Source organism: Pteropus medius, unplaced genomic scaffold (assembly GCF_902729225.1).
Source record: "Pteropus medius unplaced genomic scaffold, Ma_sr-lr_union100, whole genome shotgun sequence".
Classification (NCBI taxonomy): domain Eukaryota; kingdom Metazoa; phylum Chordata; class Mammalia; order Chiroptera; family Pteropodidae; genus Pteropus; species Pteropus medius.
This window is the reverse complement of record NW_024344241.1, coordinates 3,099,975-3,122,155: the sequence shown is the minus strand read 5'-3', so window position 1 is coordinate 3,122,155 and position 22,181 is coordinate 3,099,975. Positions and strand designations below refer to the sequence as shown.

The window sequence follows — 22,181 nt, the reverse complement described above, 5'->3', positions numbered from 1 at the left end:
CGCCTCAGTACAACACCCACAATCTGTATCTTCGGCCTGGTCCTTTATCCCTGACTCCAGATTTTAATGGTCAGTGAGGTCATTTCCCTGCTGTTCTAACTCTGACTTGCCAGCTTTGTCCTCTCCGGCTCTGTACCTGCTCTGGCTCCTCTCCTACCTCCCATCTCAGTGCACCTACCAAAAGAAGATGTCCAAACCAAACAAGCCGGGCTCATCGGGGCTGCTCCTTCCTCTCCTCAGTCCCCTGTCTGGCCAATTATACCTCCTAACAGACTCACGAGCCAGCCTTCCGCTCCACCCTGGTACATTGGGTCTTCATTTCAGGTCCTCATTATTTCTGCTGCCTTCTATCCCATCTCCCAGACTCCAGTTTTGGTGCCCTCTGATGCTCCATAGCAGATTGTCTTGCTATGACAAGGGTCTTCTACTATACCCTTCCTCACTGGCTCCCGGTGAGCACACACGAAGCCCTCTTTCCAAAGCATGGCCATGAACAAAGAGACCTGGGCTTTGCCCCAAGGCATTGAACTTTAGGTGCAGCATTTTAAAATAATGATTAGAGTTTAACTGGGGTTTTAAAAGCTTAGAGTATACTTAGTAAAACTAATTACTTATAATAAGAAGCTGCCAGATGGTACGTATTGTCAATGACACCCATCGGAAAGCCACCCAATAACACCCCGAGCTGACTGCGCAGTGCCGTTCCCTGATGCCTGCCCCTGCACCTAAGTGGTTAGTCTGTGCTCTGGTCTCTGGCATCCTGAGTTCCACCCACTCTGAAACCATTGAGGGAGCCCAAATGGGCTGCACTCTCTCCCAACTCCGTGCCTGTGCTTGGAAGGTCTTTTTCTTCTCTGATTTCCTCAGTGACTCAGTGATTCTCAACCAGAGGCAATTTTGTCCCCCAGGGGACATTTGGCTACGTCCAGAGGTATTTTTTTATTAATATAAGCTGGAGAGAGGTTATCACTGTCATCTAGTGTGGGTAGAAGCCAAGGATCTACTCCACATCCTACAATGCACAGGACAGCCCCCACAACGAAGAATGATCTGGTCTAAAATGTCAACAGTTCCAAGCATGGGAAACTCTGGTCTAGATTTAGCTCAACCCTCACTCATCCTGCTTCCTCAGAGCTCTCCTTTCTTCTATGAAAGAAAGAGAAGCCATCGCTATGCATCGGCTTCAAACCTCTGCTGTAGCAATGGCCATGTTGATGTGACTCTTTGCTTCTCAGTCCCTCCCCCAAGCTTCTTGAAGGCAAAGAATTGGTCAACATGTGAAGTCAACAAGCTGTAAGAAAAAGAAAAACAGATTCCACACCAAAGAAACTAATTAGAGACCATGAACCTCCTCCTTTCCCCACGCATGGATTTCCTGTTCATTTGCATAAGTTTCAGGAATAGCAGCAGGTCTGGGACATAGCAGCACCTGGTGAAAAAAGGTCACCCCTGTTTCTTCCCCTAGTAAACCTAGGATTAGTGTTTGTTCCTCATGGGCCTTCAATCCTTTCCCACTGCCTTCTAAGCTATCTTGTCAGGTAGAGAAGGGTCACTTTTGGGGGCTGGGCCTTCCTGGGGCTCATCCCCACAGGATCAGTCTCTCTCCAGCAAACCTGCCCTGGAGTAGCTTCTAGTCCAGTAGGGGAGCCAGCTGCTTCATTGGACCATTTAAACATTGTATGGTTGGCACTGTGGGGGAGACTTGTGTGGAGTCTTTAAAGACTAGTGTTCTGCTTGTCACTGGCAAGTACTAGAGCAGTCACACTTAAAACATCTCTCTAAAACAACACGTGAAAATAAAGTCTTTCTCCCACCACCCGCTAAGAATTTGGGGGGTGGGGAGAGCTGATAGATACACCACCGGTTGTAAAACCTGAGCAGAAAACATCTCGTTTTGTTCCAGGAGACATTTACTGAGCATCGTCTATACTCTACCCTCCAGATGCCTGTACAGTTCATAAAATTTTAAGTTGAAGAAAAAGTATATACTTATTTGATTTCAAGGGTAAAGGGAAAAAACTTAGACTAAGGAAGAATATTTCCAAATAAGCTCAACAAATTCTTGCAGAATAAATGAAGAAATAGATTTTGTTACTGGGCATGTAAATACCATATCACGTTTGGGCATATGGCTGCAAGTGTGTCCATGGAGTTTATTTATTAGAAGAAGTTCACTTTTAATAGAGCACAGTAGTTCGGTTTGTCTTCGATCAAATATTTCTATGTGTTACACCTCCCAAACCCAAAGTTATTGTACTTTCTATCTGTTTGGATGGGAAATGATGAAAAAAAGACAGCTTTATAAGGTATCTAATGGCCCATGTGCCTTTGTACTTTTTAGAATGCGTACCTGTCATTTATTCATAGCTTTACAGGACGCCCAATACATCACTGTACCCATTATGAAGATGCCTGTCGTTGCTGGTATGAAAGTCAAATGGTGTAGCTGCTATGGAAAACAGTTTAGTGGCTCCTCAAAAAGTTAAACATAGAATTACTGTATGACCCAGCAATTCTACTTTTGGGTATATGGCCAAAATAATTGAAAGCAGGGACTGGAACTGATAGTTATTCACCAATATACATAGCAGCATTATTCACAATAGCCAAAAGGTGTAAATGACCCAAGTGTCCATCCACAGATGAATGGATAAACAAAACATGGCTTACACATAGAATAAAATATTATTCATGCAAAAAATAGGAAAAAAAATTCTGACACATGCTACAACATGGATGAACCTGAGGATATTACACTCAGTGAAATAAGCCAGACACAAAAGGGCACACATTGTCCTCTTTCCACTCATATAAAGTACCTAGAATAGTCAAATTCATAGAGACAGAAAGTAGAATGGATGGTTGCCAGGGGCTGAGAGGAGGGGAAATGGGGAGTTAATATTTAATGAGTTCAGAGTTGTAGTTTGGGAAGATGAAAAAGTTCTGGAAATGGATGGCAGAGATGGTTGTATAACAATGTCAATGTATGTAAAGCCACTGAAATGTACACTTAAAAATGGTTAAGATGGTAAATTTTATGTATGTGTATTTTATTACAATAAATAAAAAGAAAGGAAATGTGGTGCCTACTCTGAGGATAATCCTCCCATTGAGACTACCCCGCAAAACCCTCAATGCCTGTGGCCACATTTGCCCTGATCCTTCCCAGCCGGCCCTTTAAAACTGTCACTCATCTATAGGTGACAGGTCGATGCTTGAAGATTTTGAAGATGGAAACTTTCCCTACCTGGTCAAGATTAACATATTTTATAAAGGAAAGAAAAAAGACCAGAAGGGCTACATTTTCTATCAGTGAATCAGTCACGCCAATAGTGTCAATATAAACCAAAGTACTTGAGTGCCTAGTATATATTACCGATATGACAAAGGAGATGCTTTCTTTCTAGCTTTCCAAGGCCCTTCTAGATTGAGATAACATGAGATGGTCCCTCTTAACTCCAGCTGTCTATGGTTCTTATTAAAATTAAGAGGGAGAAGCAGGGTGTTGGTGAGGTACGCAAGAGAGGAAAGTTGTTAGTAGGGAGCAGAGAGGAGGGGAGAAAAGGCAGATAAATTCATGTGAACCATTAGGAACAACAAACTGGAACCAGAGTGTAGCAATTATGTCCATGACTTACTAGTAAAAGAAGTCAGAGTTGCAAGGAGGAGAGAGAGAATTCACATTTCTGAGAATTCTTTTCTCAAGATGGTAGCCTCTTGTCTTAAACCAGCATTGCACACCATTTCTCACAACTGGAAAAAAAAATTATATCAGCTCCAGAAGCTCCAGAACGTGCAGGGTGACAGTAGGGTGGAGATTTAGGGTAAAAAGTATAAGGAGTTTCTTCCAAAGAATACCAATTGGTCTGCACTTTTAGCTGCTCTACTTAACTGTCAGACATTTCCACCTGCTTCATAGGACGTAAAAGCAGCAGGAAGGAAGACAAGACACAAACCTAAACTCTACACTTCGTGATGCAAGAAACATATGCACTTAATTGAATCAAATTTCTACACACTACTTGATAGCATTTTGTTACCCTGTGAACAAAAAAGAAAAAGAAAAGAATATGCACAAGAAAGCATTCTGTAAATTTTAATTGTCATGTAAGCATTGGTTTTCTTCTATACTAGTCTACTAGGGTTGCCATAAAATATTGCAGACTGGATGGCTTAAACAACAGGTACTTATCTTCTCACAGTTCTGGAAGTCCAAGATTCATATATACCACTTTTCCTTCAGGACCTAGTTAGGTAACTCCTTCTCCCCCAAAGCCTATAGCTCATGATAAACTCGCCCTCCTCTGAGATGTTGGTCTCCATTGCTCTTTTGAAAACGAATCCCTTTCTGCCTAGAAAGTGATTCTAATTTCCATATATTTACACCATTTCCCCAGCCTCGCCCATGCCCATCTGGCCATAAGTCTGATTTTGCTCTGCCACTTTTGTTTTCAAAAGTTTTCCCTGAATCTGAGATATCTACTGAGAAGAAATTATTTTATTGACAACAGCATAAATTTCAGTGACATTACAATGTCCTTCTCTCAAGGTTGAAAAAACATGAAACAAAGAGCTATAAATCTCCACTCTCCGAGAGTCAGGATGCCACGTTCTCCACTGTTCAAAGCATGCACTCCTGTGTGAGAAGTGTTGAGAGCATTTCTTGTCTTTGTTATGGCTTTCTTCTAGATTTTCCTGAATAAAGAGTTTATGCAAGCTGGCACTTCCTGGGTGTGCATAGAGGGAGTAAATTTCTCCTCCCATAGTGCAGTATTAAGTGATTATATACATTCTAAGGACAAAGTGCCTGAAACATTCATAATCCAAAATGTGTTAAATTCCAGATGTGAAAGTCAAAAAAAATTTTTTTAAGGAAAAAATTTCCATACATGAACACATGACTATCCGGACTCTCCAGAGAGGTAAGCTTCGTGTGCTTGTCCTCAATCTGGCCTATACCAAACCCTGAAACACTGAAAAATGCAGACATGAAGCTAGCTAATCCTGGAGAAGGGCATATTCTGTAAAAGCCATACTCTAAAAGTTTGTCTCTTTGGGTTAATAAATGCACTTTGAGATTATAATACCATTGCTTAATTTAAATAAACTAAATGCAAGAATTTCTTCTGACTAAAACAGGTTTTTTTCAATGTTGTTTTTAAGTTTTAGGTTAACCAGCTAGCTAGGTGAGCCTACAACCATGGGATCTCCCAGAATGCAGAATGTAGTGTTAAACTGGGATAGTCTTGGGCAAACGGGGACAGTTTATCACCCTATTAAATTATGTGGAACTGGGAATCTATTAAGGAATGCATAACCTGTGGAGGGTGGGGGTGGTCTTTTTTAGTTATTTTATTTTTCCGTATTCATTCCTACATTTGTCCTAAAACAGTGGTACTATCACTAGCTTCATGGTTCTGTTGTGAGAGTTAAAGTGTTTGACATTAGTACAAGTACATAGAGCCAATACTTTGCAGTCTTAGGAGGGACCATGGGCAGGTGTGATAAATAAGGATGCAATTAGCTCTTCTCAGTGTTTTTAAGCTGGCACCTATGTAGTTTCACTTTGAAAGATATCTATGCCAAGAGGGTGTGTGACATAACAGGTGCTGAGGGCAAAGCTGAGGTCAGGGTCTGAGACACAAAGTTGGGCTTAGGGACACACAGACAAGTTCCAGTTATCGAAGCAGGAGATTAGGTTGGTGTTGAGAATCCTAAGCAAGAGGATCATAAGCGGCACCTGGAGGGTGTGCAGGCTGGGCTAGTCAATAGAGATGTAAGCCCGGCAGTGGGCATGGGACACCTGTGGTTAGAATAGAGTGGAATCTGGAGCTCAGAGACCCAAACTGAGCCAGAGAGTACATTCCAGAAGTGATTCCAACCATCTGGAATATGGCTAAGAAGCTAGAAATATGGAGAAAAACACCTCTGAGGAGCCAAAATCGACATCATGGACCCTCATAAAAGACCACTCCACAGAGTATGATTCTAAGGTATTTGGTTATCTGTGTTCCATTGCAAGAGAAATGACATAAACAAGCACAATGTGTGCAGAAAGGTATGTCAACCAGTCTAATGACGATAGAACAAAAGCAATAAAAAGAACCCATCGGTCTGGTGACATTTGCCATATGTAACACCTGACCTCGAGGGTCCATGATAAGAGCCAAATGGACTGTTCTACTCTCCCTGATGCCCCCGTCCAAGACTACAGGATGGCTTATGCCTTCTCAGATTTTCAGGATTATTCATGCATACTCAGAGAAGGAATAAATGAATTGTGGTACATTCCTACAACAGAATACTTCTCAGCAATAAAAAGGAATGAACGATTGCTAAGCAGAACAATCTCAAAAAACATGATATGAGTGGGAAAGGCAGGTACAGGAGAGTTCACACTGCCCGATTCCATTTATATGAACTTCTACAAAAGGCAAAGCTAACCTGTGATGATCGAAGTCAAAAAAATGGGTCATTCTTGGGGTCATGGGAAGCGAAGGGACTTTATGAGTTAACAGAAACATTCTGTCTTGCTTGGGATGGTCGTTGCAAAGGTATATAAAAATCATCAAGTGTATCAACATAAACATTTAAGACCCGTGCATTTCATTGTATATTAACTACATACCATTTAAAAAGAGTTTTATTTATCTTCAAAGAGTTTTTTTAATTAATTAATTTTTTTATGGTGACATTGGTTAACGAAATATAAGTTTCAGCTGTAAATTTTAACAGTAAGGCGTATATATATTTACATTGTGTGTTCACCTCCCATAGTTAGATTTCTTTCTGTCACCACATATTTGACTCCTTTTACCCCGTCCACCCCGCCCCTTCCTCCTACCTTGTGGTATAGAGTTTTTTAATGAGCAAAATAAACATGAATTAGAAAATACATTTTTGATAAAATATGGTTTTCGTATGGTCATATACTATGTAATTGGCAACAGAAAATTCTGGAAGTAAGAATCTTTCCCTCTGAGCTGATGACATGATTGGTTGAGTTGTACTCAAAATTTTATACACACACACATATATGTCATTATCCCCTCCTGAATGTCTGGCATTGCAGTAGTCACTGGGAGTACAAAGATGAACAGCCATTATTCCTACCCTCTGACCACTGACAGATTCATGGCCAAATTCTTACAAATAAAGTGTGAAAAAAAGAGAGATTGGGAAGGGGTAGGTGGAGATCTGGGAAAACTTTCTAGCACCAGCGACATTTGATCCACATCTTGGAGAATGCATACATCACTAAGAGGATAATGAAAGACAAGATGGAGAATTCCAGTAAGAAATAGCACATGAAAAGGGAGAGAGGCATAAAAAGTACTTTTACTGGGGAACAGGAATCAAGGGCAGCTGATGCATGGAGTGTAGGAGAGAAACAAAAGGTGAAATTGAGAAGACTGAGCGAGGCCAGACAGTGAAAGTCGTTTAGACTTTATCCTGTGGCCAACAAGAGCCCATGGAGGTTTCAAGCAAGAGATTGAATGATCAAGATTGTTTTATCAATAGATAACTCTGTTCTACGGCCACGCTACCCTGAACAAGCCCGATCCCATCTGATCTCGGAAGCTAAGCATGGTCAGGCCTGGTTAGTACTTGGATGGGAGACCATCTAGGAAGACCAGGTGCTGTAGGCATTAAAAAAAATAAAATAAAAAAATAAAAAATAAGAGATTGTAACTGACAAAGTGCTTGCAATCTCTGAGGTCAACCAAGGGTTGCCTCGCCTAAAAAATAAAAATAAAAAAGATAGATAACTCTGAAGCAAAGTGGAGGACAGCCTGGAAGGGGACGATGATAAAGCAAAGACACTGGTTAATTTATGTAAAGTGAGAGATGTTAACTAGACTTATTGTGGGGATCATTTTGCAATGTATACAAATGTTGAATCATTATGTTGCACACCCAAATCTAATATAAAATACCAATTATAAACTAATACATATACCAATTATACCTCAATTTATTAATTTAATTAAATATAAAAATTTTAAAACAGAGGTTCCCCTTCTCAACACATCAAATATAGATTTTGTAAATTTAATTACAAAATAAAGTGTTACTAACCAAAAGAGAGAGAGAGAGACAGTGAGAGAGAGTGACCAATTACCATGGCTATAAAATCTAGCAGAGTTCGCCAAGGAACACACTAAGGCAGTAGTAAAGGGGATGGGACTTTTCTGGAGGGGAAAAAAAAACTCTATAGGATTTAGCAATGTTGAGAATGAGAGAAAAGGAAGAGGTGAAGACAATTTAAGCTATTCAGCTAGAGCACTTGGCTGAGAGGAGACTCCCTTAACTGAGATCACAACTATGAGAAGAAAGGCTAACTGTAAAAGAGTAGATGATTTGCTTTGGTGCCTGTAGAAATATCAGCTGTATTTGTCCAGTTGGTGTCTGGAAATAAATGTCTGCAGTTCAGAAGGCAGTTGTTGATTAGAGATTGAAGCTAGAGAGTCATCCTCCCAATTGCAAGCAAGTCCAGCCAGAACACAAAATGTTGATGTGGGTGGTGTAAATCTGAGCTAATCAAAGAATTGCTAGAGCATTTGGAACTAAGCAGCACACCTGTCTGTCCACAGATAGGATTAGCAAGGAGAGTGTGGAGTTTGGAATCAAGAGCACTGGGTTCTAATTCCAGCACTCCACTGAGTATGGTGAAGGTTAGCAGAACTGGGGAGATTGGGAAGAATCTGCAGAGAGAAAGAGATGACAGACAAGAGAGGGGTAAAGACAGCACCTATAGGGAGCTCCTTCCACCTCCTTCTTCCACTTATAGCCACTCTTACTCCTGATCCAGGAAATATCTCTCATCACACAGCAGAATTACCCAACCTGCCTCCTGAGATCTAGGGAATTGAGGGCAGTCATGAACTCCACAGAAAGAGACATGGGCATTTGAAATGTTCAAGGTTAGTGCTTTTAAGCAAGATTAACTGCATAATTTCTGGGATCCACTGCAAATGAAAATGCAGAGCATTCTGCTTAAAAAAAAATTATTAAGAATTTCAGGAAGATAATAATAATAGAGCCTTAAACCTAACATGAGCACCCTTTAAGCTTGGGACCAGTGAAACTGCATAGATTACATGCCTATGAGCTGAATGGTTTAATCTCTCTGAACTTTAAAATTCTTTGTAAAGTGAAAATAATAGTACTACTGCATGATGTTCTTGGGAGGATTAAATGATAAACATGTGTGAGATGAAATCGATTCATAGTAAGTGCTCAATACCTGCCAGGATTTTTCATGCCACCACTCAACTCCTTTTACCCTCAGAATCAATAGTAAGCTCTACTCAGCAGGCTCTCTACCGCTGTTAATCAACATCTCCTTAGAAAATAGTCAGTGGTAGTCTTGGCGTGTCTGGGTGAAAAAGCATTCAGACTAGACACTCATTAAATGACATGCTTCAGACACTCTTAGCAAATATAGCAGCAAAAACAGGAAACAAGGCAATGTTAAAGGAAGCTTTCCTCCCCTAGGAGTCAACTTCCATTTGTCATGTTTCATTGCCCACACTGTATTTCTAGGCACTTTCATGTAATGCTATAAATAACATATTCTACCAGGAACCCTTGGCTGGTACAGAAATGAGGAGTTCATTTACTGAAAAGATTAGACAGATGTCACACATCACAAATTTCTCTACTTCATCTCCTGCATGTTTATTTAATCCCTATGGAGCTTGGTTCACAGTGATGAAAGAGTTAAAGAAATCTGCATAGAAAGAAAGAAAGAAAGAAAGAAAGAAAGAAAGAAAGAAAGAAAGAAAGAAAGAAAAGAAAGAAAAAAAATCTGCATTCTTTAATGAATGGGCAGATGTATAAAAGAGTTTAATTTTTTCCTGAATATCTTGATTTATAAGCTATAAGAGTTCACTCTAAAATATGCCAGAACTTCTGTGTCAGGCCAGTAGGGAAGGTGAACAAATTGGGATACACCAGAAAAGGGTCAAAATCAATGGAACTGTAGTCCCAGCACAGAAGAAGATGCTCAACAGTATAACACACAAGACCCTAAGAGAGGTAGCCAATTATAGCTTGCCTTAAGTTTATATCTAAAATGGCACAAGATTACATGTAAGGTGCTTCTGTAGATCTCTAGAGTCAAGAGCTCTAGGTACACATACAGACAGTTTATAAAGATTAAGTCAATTCAAAAACAGTTGTCCAAATGACTGGTTTGTGAGATGAACCAACCAGTTCATCTGATCAGATAAACTGATCTAACCCGCCTCTGATCAGATAAACTGATCTAACCCTCCTAAATATCATTTTATTATTAAAATGAAGTTTAGAGTCTTTAACAGACAATATCTTTATTCTAGAAGTAACTCTAATGCCCCTTATTTATGGCAAGTCATTAGTATAAATATTTAGGGCAGTTGGGACCTTGAAAGCCCTTCAAATGACATTGCAAAGGCATCTACCTGGCTTATCTGTGTAAAAACCATGCTTTCGTGTATAGATCCACAATAGATGTAGTTCATACATTTTCAATAACCTTCCTGTGTTAGGGCATTTCCAATCTTATAAGTCCCACTTTCCCAAAGTGGAAGCTGGAAACTACTTTCCCAATCCCCCACCTCCACCCCACACAACTAGGGCAAAGACATGTGACTTAAACTCAACCAATCAGGTACACCTGCATGAGAGTTTTTTGTTTTTGTTTTTGTTTTTTTCAGTTGCATTGGGAAGTTTCAAAGAGAAATACATGTAGAAAAAATTTTGAAAGGGGCGGTGGGGTATAATTTTTTAATCTCTCTGAATCCCCACATTAAAAAAAAAAAAAAAGATAAAGTAACTAGATAGCAAAACCAAATTGCCATATCCAACATTTACAACAAAACTAGATGACAACATTTCCTCCACAAACCCCAAGATACAAGATCACCAACTGTCACACAAACTGCAAGGTCTCAGCATCTGTGCAGGAGAAAGCAGCACAGACTGAGCCTGAGAACAAGAGAACTTGCAAATAGCCAACAGGTGTGTAAAGGAGCGCTCAATGGGACAATTTGAGAACAGCTGAAACTGGAAAGGCTTTTCCCAGTCTAACAGTGGGTGAGTACACGAGGCTTTCGGTAAGGCCTGATGGGTCTGGAGAAGTTAAGCTCTTGTGATTTCTTGCAACTGTTAAGTCAGGGCTTTCTTTCAGGACAGGGCTCTACACTGAGGAGAACTTCTGGAAGTGGAATCATAATCGAGATGGGTAGAAACAAAGGAAAGAGGCAGTCTAGTTAAAAGTAGAGGAAAAGTCAGAAACATTACATGAAAACAACAGAAGATAAAAATTAAAGAGAATTTCAACCATGCCTCCTTCTAAAACTTCAAGAGAATTAAATTTTAAAATAAGCAACATAAAAATATTAAGACCTAATTCCACGTGGTTATTATTTTAAAAAAAAGAGATCAAGAAGTTGAAAAACATCCCTATAGGTCATCAAAAAAACACTAGAAAAACATGTCTAAAAAACGGATCAAAATTGTAACCTTCTATTAAAAAATAAATAAAATTTAAATGATATAAGACATAAAAGGACACCATAAATCAGAACTAAGAAAAACTCAGAAGTGAGATGACAGAATTCAAGAAATAATTGTATATAAAAGAAAACATTTTAAAAATGAAAATTAGGATGAATAAACACAATAGATAATGCCTTGAGAGAAATAGAAAAAAATTTAAAGGAAATTTTTAAATAAACAAGAAACCAACAAAAATAAAAATGATGTAGAAGAAAGTTACAAATATTGACAATAGGCAAAGATGATCCAACACATAGGCTAATAGGAGACACTGAAGAAGAAAACCAAAGCAAGGGAGCATAACAAATACTAAATTTTATTTCAAAAACTATCCAAGAAAAAGAAAAATTGAAACTACATATTGAAAGAGTACATGGAGTATCTAAAAATACCAACCCAGAATGACCAACAGCAAAATATATTCTAGAAAAAATGATTGGAGATTAAAAGCAAAAACAGGTAGTGATATTTAAGATAAGAAAATTAAATTTTCATCACACTTTTTGACAGCAATACTTTATGCCAGGAGAAAATAATGTATAAAGATTCTCAGGGAGAGACAATGTGATCCAAGGGGTATTGACATGTATAAGCCTTTTTTGAAGAATGTACTAGAGAACAAGCATCAGAAAAATGGCCAGAGAGACACTGGCGTAAGGACTGGTGATGACAATTAAACATATAATTATTTGTAGAACCAAAACTAAATGAGGTTTAAAGAGGAGAAAGGACAGACAGTATGCAATGACCATGTGCTCAGGTAAATTAAACATATAATGACTATTTAAAAATCAGAAGAATGAGAACATAAGAAAAAGATGTTTAACTGTTCACAGTAATTCCATTTGTGATGGTAGTAGTAGTATTGTTAGTCTAAGACCATTGCGTATTCAATATGAGATAAAATAAATTAGTAATTATATCATCTCCTGTATTTTTGAAGATCAAGATTTTCAGTATAAAAGAAAGAATACATAGATTTAACACAGAAAAAGTTAAGTTAAAAAAACTAGTCATAAATTCGAATTGGAAGTACCAGTTATAAATCTATGAGGTACTTTATCTGACCTTTTATTTTATCTTTATATATATATAAAGGTAAGATAAAGGGTCAAAGTACATATATATACATATATATATATACATATATATGTAATGCTACATATGTGTAATATTACATATAGATCTACTAGCTCTGTCCACTGAAGAGACCCAGAAACAATAGCCAACCCAGTAGCAACAATTATTATTCATGACCAGATCATGGCCTCAAAATGCCATTTCTCGGTAAAAAAAAAAAGCTAGGGCTTCTTGAAGAAATGACTGATTGTAGTTTGAGGCGCAAGATGTACAAAATGAGCCTGAAACTTTTTGTTCTACCAGATAGTGAGGAAACTATTCAAGACCACAAGGATCATGCCAAAAGGACTCAGGAGCCAAATTGAGTCTTTCACTAGCAAAAGATAGAAAAGTTTGAACTTTGAAAATGATAACTGCAATTTGATCGAAACTCATTAAATGTTTTTATTCAAAAAGTCATAATAATATATTTTTAAAAAAACTAATTGGTCATCTTTAGAAAATGGTAAGGTAATAGGGAACCAATTCATGACCTTAAAAACTAATAAATAAAGGGAAAGAATCAAATATTAAATATTTATCCTGCCTTTCCATTATGATCTGAACAACTGGATAACCCAAAAATAGATAAGAACAGTATCTTTATTAAGTTATTACAAAATTGTTAAAGAAATAGTAAAATTAGAACACCAATTAGAATAACCCCCACTGAATTAATACATCTAGGTAACAATTACCAATAGCTGCTATCAGTTCAAAAATAAAGAAAACCAGATATGATATGCATCCAGATAAAAGAATATTTTATAGGAGACGTTGTATATCACAATGTATCACATAGGAGACATGGCATACCAGATTTTCTCACTATTAAGGATGCAAAATTCGATCACTTTGTTAAGTGGTAAATGCATGAGATTTTGATTTGAAAAAGATTGTTTAAAAAATTAAAATTAAAAAAAAAGGAGGCAGTCATCCAAAATCCATTGTGGCAACGTGGCAGAGCGCAGGGAAGGGAGGCTTCTAGCTTTCAGGGGCATCTTGGCAGAGGTTCTAGTAACAGTGCTTCATGCCCAACGTTGGCAGCAGTCACCTCTCTCCTGGAACAGCCTGGCAATGTAATCAATGTAATTCGGCCATTGTTTCTTAAGTGCAAAACTTTCCTGGAAAGTTTCTGAAATACCTAATTGCTTGTACTAGATTTTTCCCCCCTAGAATGGATTCCATTGTTTGTAACTAGTGGACCCTGACTGATACCAGATCCAAAGGGTTGACGTGTGTGTATGCGCCGCGCTGCATGTATGTGTGTGTGTGTGTGTGTGTGTGTGTGTGTGTGTGTGTGTGTGTTTTAATTAATGAGTCTCCGAATGCCATTAATTTCTCCAAATTCATTTTAAAGCCTAGATTGGTTGACAAAAAGAAACTATTTGCTTTGATCAGTCAGTGTTTGCCTCTAAAAGCCTTCAAGAAGATAAACAGAAGCTTGGCTTTCACAGAACTTTGCGTATTTGACAATTGTTAGGAGTGTATGTACAGTAATCTTTGGTTTTATATAAACCTGACAAGAGAGTGACAATGACAAGCCTTTCTCAGAAAATTCTTAAAGAATCGTTTATTCTGGAAGCAATTAAGCCTGAAAACACACTCAGCATTAATGTTTATTCAGCATTTACATGTCTTTTCTGTACCACCTTTCTTGTACTTCTTACAGACTATTTTGCATATATATTGTGGTAAACTATAATAGTGTTCAAAAATATTTGCTGCCTCTACCTAAAGGAGAATTATATTTTCTCTTCCGAATCGTGTCAGGCTTAACTATTTTGACTTGATTTGGCCAACAGGTGAGAAGTAATGCATGTCACTTCCAGCTCTAAGAGCCAGTTCGGGCTTTCCCATGCTCTCTTTTTCTAGATGGAAGCTTCTCCGTTAACCTGAGGACCAAGGAAAGATGACTTAGAGCAGAGCCTCAACTCACCCACAATGGACATAAAACATAAACATGTGGAAACAGAGTGTAAGCCACTGACATCTAGAGCCCTTTTTACCACAATGTAACCTCTCTGATATGTTTATTAATTGCTCATTATTGATAACAGTTACTATTTTTAAAGCACTGTCTAGAAACCACACACTTGCATCATTATGAAGTAGACTTTCATTTCACCACTTTACAGATGAGGATACAAGACCTGTAGAAGTTAAATAACCTGACACCTGACCAGAACCAGTGTTGAGATCTAGACCCGAGTCAGTTTAATGCCAGAGGTTTCTGTTCTTAAATCTATTACCAAATTGAAGATCTCCTGACATACACAGCCATCTCTGTGTAGCCTCCATAGCATTTATGATATTTTCCCTGGGCTCATGGAAGCATTCGGCAAATGCTTACAGCCGACTGACTGAAGGAAACTGCTAAATGGCAGTTCCTAGATGTCTGAATAAATGAACAAATATTTATTAAATGTCAATTGACAAATTGCACTGTATAAAGTTGCTTAGGATCTCTCAGAGAACACAAAAAAAGATGTAGACTGCAGCTTCAAAAAGTATATGATGAAGTTGCAGAATGAACCAAACACAAGATTTCGAAGCAGTGTTGAAAACGGGCTGTGCAGCTGACAAAGCACCAGACCCGGAATCCAAGGGCCTGCATTCTAGTCTCTCCCACTATTGTGTGGTGCTGTCCATTATTCTAACCTCTCTGAGCCTGTTTCCTCATATAAAAAGATGCCAATAAACCTGGGCCTGGGTGTCAAGTGAAATAATCCGGGTAAATCACTTTAAATTCTATAATGGGCTGAAATATCCAAGCATGAAACCTGGCTGGACAGGGAAGCGAGTAAGTTCAGAGGATGTCTGGAAAGATTCCTCATCCAGGGAATGTAACCCCAAACTTTTATGTCAGCGCACTGGGAGATAGCAGGGTTTTTGAGTTATTGAAGTGTCTCTTTTACAGAATGTATAAAACATATTGATTTTTAAAATTTCATTAAAACTTCCTGATTAAAAAAAAACACCACCACCATAAAGTGCTATAAAATTCTAAAAGTTAAGGATTTGCTAAATCGAGGCATTTCACATACAATCTAAAATTCAGGACCTCTTATAGGTGGACATGGTGAGAGGTAATTTCTCCCTGTTGTCATGGAGAGGTATGGAACCCAGATGTATACAATAAAACTCTCTGCACACACATGCACATTTTCAGTTAGGGCTAAGAGTATGCTGAAGCCAGCCCAAAAGGCTTCATGACAGAAAGGGACTTTGTGCTCTGGGTGACTGGATTCCACTTTTGGAAAGATCCTCAAGGGAAAGAAAAAGAAACTAATACATATTGAGTGCCCTCTGCATTACAAAAACTTTGCATAAGGTATCTTTAATTTTCACAGCAACTCTGCAAGTCTTCAAGCTTAAGACTGTTGTGTAATCTGTCCCGGCTACACAGCTAGCAAGTGAGAAAAGTGACTCAAATCCTTATCTGTCTGGCTCCCCAGTTCAGTCTCTCCACTAGACCAAGGGTTGGCAAACTATAGTCCATGAACCAAATCCAGATCACCGCCTTTTGTTTTATACTACCTGTGAATCAAATGGTTTTTATATTTTTAAAGTTTTTTAAAAAAATAAGAATATTTGGGGACATGTAAAATGATGTGAAATTCAGATTTCAGTGTCCATAAATAAAGTTTTACTGGAACATAACCAAACCTATTTGTTTACATATTGTCTAAGGCTACTTTTGCACTATAAGGGCAGAGTCAAGTAGTTGTAACAGAAATCATTTGGTCTCCAAAGTCTAAAATATTTACTACCTGGCTCTTTACAGAAAAAAATTTGCCTACCCCTGCTCTAGACCATATAGCCTATAGGTGATCTAGTCCTCTCCCTTTACCCATGAGAAAACAAAAAGTCCATAAAGATTGAAAAAATGTGTTCTGAATTAACAATTTAGGAGAGACACAGGTCTGACAAATGAGAAATGCTAAATGATAAATATGGCAGGTTGAGGAGATCACAGATTGCTGGTACACATAGCTGGCCCTGAGAGGGTGAACAGGGTAGAGAAGAAGGCAGAGAAGCTGGCCCACTAAAGAGGGTCCAGGAGTTCATGCCTGTGTAGACCCTGGTGGAAAAGGATGGAATCACTTTGGAAAAATGGAATGACAAGGAGGCAGGGAATTCAGGGAAGACAACCTCATCTGTATCATGGAGGCTGGATTAAAGGAGAGAGCTAAAGGTGGAGAAAATCACCAAACAGGGCAGAGGAAACCACTCTCAGAACTTTATTTTTCACTCGGTGAAACTATAACAAATGAAAATGTGGTACAACCAAGTATGGCCTGAAAACTAGTCAATTGTATGGTGCCAATATCAATTTCCTGATTTCGATAGTGAACCGTATTATGGAAGATACCACTGGTAGGGGAAGCTGGGTAATGGGTACAAGGAACATCTACTTTCCAAACTTTTTGCTCATCCGTTATTAAACTAAAATAGAAGGTTTAACAACCTATTAGATTGAACTATATAAACTTAGCAGGGCAGCAGTGATCAGGAGACTTTTTTAGGGACACCAGCTTTGTTCTGACCCTGCCTGCACTAAGCAGCATGGGCTAGGAGCATGGGTACCCCGATTCCCAGAAAGATACACACCTCTTGACATGCAGGCTTACATATCGATCTTTTAAGAGTTTCACTGTCACGGAACAGTCTGAATAAGTGATATAATTAAGTTTCGAGTTCTACAAAGCCAAGGATAGCCCTTAAGGGTTGATGGACACATGCTAGTCCACCCCTGTGAGGACCTGACTGCAGAAGAGACAGCTCAACTCTCTCTGTGACATGGCTTCTGAGTGATCAGGTCAGGCCAAAGACATTCTAGAAGAGTGGACTTCAGAAAGACCCACAATGAGTAGTGGAAACTTTTAGCAACAGCTCCGCAGAATCAATGACCCTAGCAACCCTTCTGACGTGGTAGGATGTATGGGCAATATTCAGGCCAAAGAAAAGAAGCACATTCTCTGTTACATAAAATTTGACACTAATCTCACAGGAAATATAAACCCTGGGACTAACTTGAGGGTTAAATGACCCAGGTGAGTAGCTTAAACAGCAGAATGCCAGTAAAATCCCTAAAAAAATTGCCAAATAAATTGCTTTAGAAAATATTTCATTTTTTTGTCAAAAAACATAAAAAGTCTTAAAATTAAATGGGGTACTTACTTTTTCCTTAACTTTTCTGCCCTATTACCATGCTCTTTTCGGTACAAAAAGAACAAAGAACAAAGAAAAAAGAAAGAAAGAAAGAAAACGACTATAGAGAGCATGAAATACGTGGGTGAGAGAAGAAGCCGATGAAGACCATACAGCAGACAACCAGTGAGGTGCTCATCCAATGAGAGCACTGAGGAATGAATGACTTTTCCAGGGCTACCATAACAGAGCACCACAAACGAGGTGGCTCAAACAACAAAAGTGTATTATTTCACAGTACTGGAGAGCAGAAGTCCGAAACTGAGGTGTCGGCAGGATTGTTTCCTTCTGAGAACTGTGAGGGAGACTGTTTCAGGCTTCTTTTAGCTTCCAATGGTTGCTATAGTAGAAATATCTTTGACGTGTAGAAATAATCACCCTGACCTCTGCCTTCATCTTCACGTGATGTTCTCCCTGTGTATGTGTCTGTCCAGATTTCTCTTTTAATAAGGATACCATTAATATTGGAGTAGGGGCTCACCCTAATCCAGTATGACCTCACCTTAACTAATTACATCTGCACTGACCCAATTCCAAATAAGGTCACATCATGAGGTATTGGGGGTTAAGACTTCAACATACGAATTTTAGGGGACACAATTCAGCCCATAACAAGAAGCAGAGGTCAGTATTCACACTGAAACCTCCCAAATTCCTCTTATATTCACTCTTTTTATGGTTGTCCCTAGTGACACCTCTTTCATTAAATATGGAAAAAAAAAAAGTAGAATATCTGAAGCATCAGGCAAACTGCCAAAGGAGTAGAGAAAAACCGATGGTGAATCACTAAAATGAAATGATTTCTAGTAATAGAAGTTGTCCTAGCCTGGACTTCAAAACACATGGGTTATAGTCTTGATTCTGACTCCCATCAGCTTTTGAGCAAGATGGAGGGGTGCACAACCGGCTATACAAAAGGTTCAAGGGGCTCCAAGAAGTTCCTCCCACCGGCTGTGTCAGAACCCGTACCAGAGCCCAGATCTTTTTGCTTGGAGCTTTCTCCACTTCATCCCTATCTCTCTGAGATTCCAGGCCCAATCTCTTGAACTCTGAGATTCCAAACCCAGTCTTTTCAACTCTAACTACGTACTTTAAATCTAACCTTCCCCCAAAACCCATGACCTACCTAAAGATCAGTAAGTCACCCCATAATCTTTTCAGAAGCCCTGGTGGCTTGGCAGCCTGTAATTTCCTTGATTCACATCACCCGTCTCCATAGAGCACAGAACTCTCCTCGGCAAGACAATTGCTGGTATTTAGTAGACTCTAGATTTGCTCAACTCAGTAGATGGTTTTCCATGGCCACAGTCCACAGAAGGCTGTCTGGACATCTCATGCTGAAACCAAGTTTGGGCATTATTATAGGTTTGCATAAAATCAGATCCAGCACACCAAAGTTTGGTTACTCCCACGCCTGTGCCCAGCAAGTAGCTCCACAGGGGTTCCTCACATCTGAAAATGGAAAAAGCACTAAAACCTTAACCATTTACCTTTCCTCTGACTGTCTGCCATTTTCCATTCACAAATAGCATAAGAAGTCCTTTTTCTTCCTCACCATGAGAACAGTCTGAAAATGGTTAACACAGATTACTAGTTAACATTAACCACAGTGAGGAAACATGTAAGGTATTAATGTCACTTTTTTATATGGCAGTGTGAGCATTTGAGGATAATAATAAATTCTTATTTACAGGGTCAAACACCACAATATGTACATATCGCTAAAGTATGTTTGCAAAATAGGCAATAACGGCTCTAAATAGACTGACTCAGAATGACTAATAAATAATAAGTGTCTTGCCTTCAAAATTAACAACAGAGGAGAAGCATATTATTCTGGGCACTACAGTAAGAACTAGCTTTCACTGGTTGGGGGTGGAGGGGAGCTCTAACAGGAGGTGTTCGGGACTCAGTTCTTGTCCTTGCATTACTCCCTACAGAGGGGGGATGCAAGGCCACGTAAACTTGGGGCAAGAGCAGAGCCTGTAGAGTAAACACTGCCTGAACTACAGAATCTAAATCTGGAAAGAATCTTCATAACCCTTGAACTCCAGCCTGCTAGGTCCTCAATTTGCAGTAACTTGCCCAAGCTCACACAAAGCAAAAATATCCATGGAATCTTCCTATCCAAGGATGTTCAGGTTCCAGGGATTTGGTAGAGATATAATGGCCTTGGATGCAGGAGTCCAGCATTCAGCTCCAGTTCTGCTCCTGTGTGATTTGGGATAAATCACTAAGCCTCACGGGACAGTGTGTTCCTCTGTATTAAAAATGGCAGTACCTATCTCCTGTTGCTGTAGAGATTACATGAGACAACATGTAACAGAGCTGTGCAAATGTAAAATAATAGTAAATTAAATGCATCAAGCAATAATGTAAGAAATGCTGTACTGTTTTTGAAGTGATACTGTTACAATGATAATAAGATTTGAGAGAACTAGTTGTTTTCAAAGTTGATAAACACCACCATCTTTGCATCACTAAATAATTGCTCCTGGACTCATAATAACACAAGATATTTATTTAGACCTTTTCTGGTTTCCAAGTTCCTTTAAAAGAGCAGTCTGGGTTGATTCTCACTGAGGAAACCAAGAAGGAAACCAAAGCTCAAAGAAGTGATAAACATCCCCAAGGTCACCAAGTTAATAAATGGCAGGGCTGGACTTTCAATGCTACGTGAGGTGCTCTGTAGACAACCATGTGGCCTTTGGAAAGAAACTGGCTAGTTTGGGCAGTCTAGCATCTCAACGTGGTTGCCCATTGTTAACAAAGATTCACCAGGACCAGGACCTTTGCTGGGCTTGTTCGTAACACCACATGGAGAGCTCTAGAGGGTGGAGCTGAGTGCCCAGCCTCCCCCACACACCAGTCACCCAAGAGGGAGACACTCCATTTCGGCTCCACTCTCAGGGCAGCAGGTGAGTCTAGAAGTAGTCCGAGTGATGTGCCAGACCTCACACCGTCCCTCTCGCTGTCATTGCCTCATGTAAATCAGCAGAAATTCCTGAGCCCCTTCCAGTCCCCGATGCCAGATCCCAACCAAATCTGCACGCAGAAGCAATAATTCTATCCCTGCATAAAGAGGAACGTTCAAGTACTAATCTCTGATAGATCATAAGGGGAAAGAAGTTAATCAAGTATCCAGATATTTTATTTGCATGGTACCAATAGCCCGCACATGTGAAATTACTCAGTTGAATGTGTAAATTCGTCTTTTATCAGAGTATTTTTTTCATAAAAAGAGTCACAAAGAAACAAATGAAGCCTCTCTGCTACTCAGTTTTCTAGTGTTAAAATTACATTATTTCTGGAAGGCACTTTGGCGTTATCCATCAAATATTTTTAAAATGCTTACTCCCATTGGCCCATTGATTCCCTTTCTAAGAAACATTACCAGAAATCCAGACAAAAAGACATGCATAAAGATGTCACCCCTTACGATTGAGAAGAGTCAGTCATAAATGTCAAGGATCACCACTAAAAGGAAACATGCCAAAACGTTCACAATGATTGCCTCTCAACAACAGGATAACAGAGCTTTGTTTTTCTCTTTTTCGTTACGTGTAGCTGTATTTTCCAAAATTATCTTTGGTGAGAAACAACTCAAATATCCATCTACAGATGAATGGATATACAAAATGTGATATATACATACAATGGAATGTGATGCGGCCTTAAAAAGGAAGGAAATTCTGACACATGCTACAACATGGATGAAATTTGAGGAGATTATATGCTAAGTTAAATAAGGCAGACACAAAAGGAAAAATATTGTTTGATTCCACTTATATGAGGTTCCTCGGTAGGCAAATTCATAGAGCTAGTAAGTAGAATGGTGGTTGCAAGAGGCTGGAGGGCGGGAGATAGGGAGTTAGTGTCTAGTGAGCACAGAGTTTCAGTTTTGCAAGAGAAAAATATTCTGGAGACGGATGGTGGTGACGGTTGCACAACAATGTGAATGTACTCAGTGCCAGTGAACTGTACACTAAAAAATGTTTAAAATGTTATGTGTATTTTGCCACAATAAAAAGTTTGCATTGATCTTGGAGTGAGTACTTGATAATAATTGATCAATACGTGAACACAAGTACATCATATTTCAATTTGTAGTCATTTTATTTTACTCTATTTGTTTATACCTGCTAAAAGTAGTTGAATCACATTACCATAACTCTTTAGTTGGTTTTTACACAGCAGTTTCTCTAGCCATAGTGAGTTTAAAAGGCAGGGGTATGAAGACAGTCATGACTCTGCCACATCTTGGTTTTGAAGATCATTGAATAGGAAGGTGTAGCACATTTTGC

General features: G+C 39.0%; 1 non-coding gene across 1 annotated transcript; it reads left to right on the top strand.

The window, feature by feature from the left end:
* The first annotated feature begins 7,530 nt into the window (after positions 1-7,530).
* On the top strand, positions 7,531-7,649 carry LOC120607746 (5S ribosomal RNA). The gene has a single exon (XR_005654228.1). It is a non-coding gene; the product is annotated as a 5S ribosomal RNA (ribosomal RNA).
* The last annotated feature ends 14,532 nt before the right edge of the window (positions 7,650-22,181 follow it).